General features: G+C 37.4%; 1 non-coding gene across 1 annotated transcript; it reads left to right on the top strand.

Moving 5' to 3' along the window:
* The first annotated feature begins 1,389 nt into the window (after positions 1 to 1,389).
* Positions 1,390 to 1,495, top strand: LOC126004788 (U6 spliceosomal RNA). The gene has a single exon (XR_007494041.1). It is a non-coding gene; the product is annotated as a U6 spliceosomal RNA (small nuclear RNA).
* The last annotated feature ends 2,984 nt before the right edge of the window (positions 1,496 to 4,479 follow it).

Here is a 4,479-nt window from a genome sequence, read left to right as displayed (position 1 = left end):
ATTAGCTAAATTTATTATGGTAATAAATCTAAAATAGATACATAATCTAATTGTTTTTTCTGTACTTGTCTTAAATTTATTAGTGTCATGAAAAATAAGGAAGAAGGTAATAGAGTAATAGTATAGCAGGTAGGATGATTGTTTTGCACTTGGCTGACTGAGTTTAATCCCTAATATTCAATAAATGAACTTCCAAACCTCAAATTCACCTTTTATAAAAGCTCAAACACACTTGACAGTGACAGAATGACATATGAAGGTGAGAATAAGGAAGTCTATTTTCTATAGAGGGTGTGTATTTGGGGGGGCACACCTGTTTGATGCTCAGGGGTTACTCTTGGCTATGCTCTGAAATTGCCCCTGGCTTGGGGGAACCACATGGGATGCCGGGGGATCGAACTGCCGTCCTTCCTTGGCTAGGGCTTGCAAGGCAGACACCTTACCTCTAGCGCTACCTCGCTGGTCCCAGGTGTGTGTATTTTTGACATAATTTAAAAAACAGGACATTTACAATCACCAAACCCTCTTCCATAACAAAGAAATTCATAGTAAGTTCCTGACCATATTCATGACTATAGCATAAGAGAAACTTATAGAAATCTGTTAATATCATAAAAACAACAAATGAAGCCTTCATCTGAAGGAAAAAACTATTCTAAATTTCATTGCTAAAGGGGGAGAAAGTCAAAACTGCAATTGTAGAATATTTTGGAGAACAATAAGAGGAACACCACATATATATCAGAGCTGGCATTTTGTATTAAAGGGAAAAATATGCTGGAACAATTAGCTAGTCTTCTGGGGGGTAAAAGTAAATTTGGATTCTTACTGTACAATTCCTTATGCCAGATGAATTCCAGATGGATTAAAAGTTAAAATATAAAAATGGAATTCCTATTTAGCCATGGATTTTTTTAAATCATTTAGGGGTTACTGAGCCTTTCTTACATTAAACTAAAGGCAAAAACTTACAACTTAATATTAGTATACTAAGGTCCATTAAAATTTAAAATTTCAAAATGCAATAAATGAAATGACTAAAAGAAATTAAACTCTGAAGTGATATTCTTAAATTTTATGAACAGCATGTTTAATAGCTCTAATATACCAAAACAGCTATAGAAATATCTATGAATAATTGAAATCTTGGGCCAGATAGAAAGTACAGTGGTTAAGGTGCTCACCATTCATGCAATCAACCCTTATTGACCACAGCACTACATCTGACAAATAGAGAAGTGACAACTAGAGGAATGACCCTTGAGCACAGAGCTAAGAATAAACCCTGAGCACCACCAGATGTGGCTCAACATTCCCTTTCCCACTGAAACCAAATTAGAAAACAATGGAAATTATATAAACACTTTACAAATTAAAAATTAAAATGGAGTGCTCACTTCAGCAGCATATATACTAGAATTGGAACGATCAGAGAAGATTAGAATGGCCCCTGCACAATGATGACACGCAAATTCATGAAGCGTTTCATATTTAAAAAAATTTAAAATGGACAGCAAACATAAAACCAGATATTCAACCTCAAAAGTCATGAATGTATATGTCTTGTGTAGTAGAAAAGTGTGAAAAAAGAATCCAAAGGCAGTCAGAATGAAAAGTAGTTCAAGAGGAAGAACATAGATTTTTGACTGAACAAAGGTCAATCCTAGAACTACACCACATTCTCAAATCCAACACGGCTGACTATGGTTACCACAATAATTATTTTCTTTCTAGTTTTTGGGTCACACTCAACAGTGCTCACGGCTTATTCCTGATTCTGCACTTGGAAATCACCATAGCAGTGCTCAGGAAATAATATGTGATATTGGAAATTGAACCTAGGTTGGCCATACATAACACAGATACCCTTCCCACTCTATTTCCTATTTGGCTATCACAATAAACTTTTTAATGTGAAAAAAAATTATTTCCAGAAAGTGGAATTGCTTTTCTTCCTTTGGATTATCCTTAATTTTTTTAAATCAGCATTATTAATTTAAATCATCACATATTAACTTTATGTTTTATGACATAATTATTACTAAGCATTTAAAAACATAAAATACAGGCCTGAGTGTGTCATAGTTAAGGGTAAAGGAGCAAGTAGATTGCCAAGAAGTACCAAGGAAATATAAATGTAGGGTGGCAGGTATGAGTATATGCCAAAACCATAACTGTCATTAAAAATTAACGGGACGGGGCTCGAGTGGTGGTGCAGCAGTAGGGCATTTGCCTGCATGTGGCTCACCCAGAACGAACCATGGTTCGATCCCCAGTGTCCCATATGGTCCTCCAAGCCGGGAGCGATTTCTGAGCACAGAGCCAGGAGTAACCCCTGAGCATCACCAGGCATGGCCCAAACCTGTCCCCCCCAAAAAAAAAATTAACAGGAGGAGTGCTTGGGGGAAAGGAAAAAAAGAGGTGGCATAGGGAAGAAATGAAGGTAATGGGTATTCCTGTGGCAGGGTGTGCAGTAACTTTGTACATCAATACCAGACACTTGAGCTCTATTGTAACCCTGTTACCTAAATTATAATAATTTTTTCTTTTATTTTTGCTTTGTTTCTTGAGCCACACCTGGCAGTTCTCAAGTGTCCTGATTACTTTTTACTGCAATCAGGGATCAAAATTAAAAATTTAAATATGTATAAATTAAAAATGGAGATGACTCTTTGGGGGGCACACCCAGTGACCCTCAGGTTTTACTCCTGGCTATGCACTCAGAAATCGCTCACGGCTTGGGGGACCATATGGGATGCTGGGGGATCTAACCATGGTCTGTTCTGGGTCAGCTACATGCAAAGGAAACACCCTATTGCTGCACCATAGCTGTGGCCCTGTAATGACTCTTTTTTTTTTTTTAACAAAAATTGTCTTAATCTGCTTAATGATAGAAAAAAGATCCTAACTAGGTATTATCAATGAATGGGCAGTTATTTGCCTCAAAATTAGTATGTTAAAATCTAAGCTGTGATGTCATATATATGTGTGTGAGTATATATATATATATATATATATATATATATATAAAACCAAGTCTTTAATCATCAGATGGCCCATGGTCAATTATGTAGCCACATTCAGGTAAGAACTATAGCTTTCTTTGCATTTATATGATGTACTGTTATGAAAGTTGATTTTTTTAATTATTTATTTTATTTTATTTTATTTTTAATTTTTAAATAATATTTTATTTAAGCACCTTGATTACAAACATGATTCTGGTTGGGTTTCTGTCATGTAAAGAACATCACCCATCACCAGTACAACATTCCCATCACCAATGTCTCAAATCTCCCTCCTGGAACCTTTGGAGGTGGCGAAAGAACCCTAGATAGGATCTCCCCATCAAAGATATGTAGTATTGAGAGGAATACACAAAAAAATTCTCCAGTAGAACAATCTGCCTGGCCAATTTCTAAGATGCCAACCGGGATCAGAGTGGTTCACCATTGTTTAAACCTCAGAAAGAAATTCAAGCTCAACCTATATTGATGGTGCCTCTTCTAGTTTTAGGATTGCAGCTAGCTAAAGTTAAACAAAGCTAACTTTCCTCCCTATGGAGCCCATGGAGAAGACAGAGAGGACACATAGTATAAGAGGAGCTTTAACAGATTTGCAGGTTCAGGAGAAAAAGGTGGCTAGCCTAGGAACAAAGTGTCTCTAAACAGAAAATTGGAGGGTTGTTAATAAAAGGGGAAATTGTGGCTAACTCAAGGCAAATTAGTCACTCTGAAATGAAGTCAAATAGAACATTAGAGCTGGGGCCTAGCCTAACGAAGTTTCTGAAAAATAGTTATGTTAGAGTGAAAAGTCCTGTCCTGTGACTTTCTTCCTGCCAGGTTCTTTGATCAGAGGCAAAGAATTGGATTTGAGAGCAGAAATGTTTGTAAAGTAGCCTTTTTTCTGGTTTTTGGATGACCACAGATGGGAAAAAAAGAATATCTTGGAGCCAGAGAGATAGTCTGGGAGGTAATTCACTTGCCTTGCATGCTGATCCCAGCTCAATCACTGACACTGCACATGGCCTGCTGAGCACAACTGAAGATCTTTGCTGAGTACAGAGCTAAGACAAACTCCTGACCTGACTGGGGTTGCTAATTTTGTCATCCCTTTCCTTTGTGAGAATAAACCAGAACTCATATATGATGAGCAGGAACCATTGAAATAAGCAACAGATGCGAGGCTGTTGAGTGGATGCAAGAAATCAGGGAGCACCGGCATACAGAGCCCCATTGTCCATGAGCCTGAGGCAGATTTCCCATCTTGTTCTCTTAGCTTTGGATGGCTGCTTTTTGGGTCAGACTTTCTGGAAGAACCTCATAAGAGCACATACTTTTATTCCAAGTGATTCATCATCATTGCCCAAGTGCTCTAGATTGGCAGGAGGGAAGAAAAAAAATCAAGCTTCTTTACCATCAGCGTTCAGAACAGAGATGATATCAAGGGTGCTGCCAGTTTAAGTAAAAATCCAGAGGT

Source organism: Suncus etruscus, chromosome 3 (genome assembly GCF_024139225.1).
Source record: "Suncus etruscus isolate mSunEtr1 chromosome 3, mSunEtr1.pri.cur, whole genome shotgun sequence".
Classification (NCBI taxonomy): Eukaryota; Metazoa; Chordata; class Mammalia; order Eulipotyphla; family Soricidae; genus Suncus; species Suncus etruscus.
This window is presented reverse-complemented; position numbering and strand designations above follow the sequence as displayed.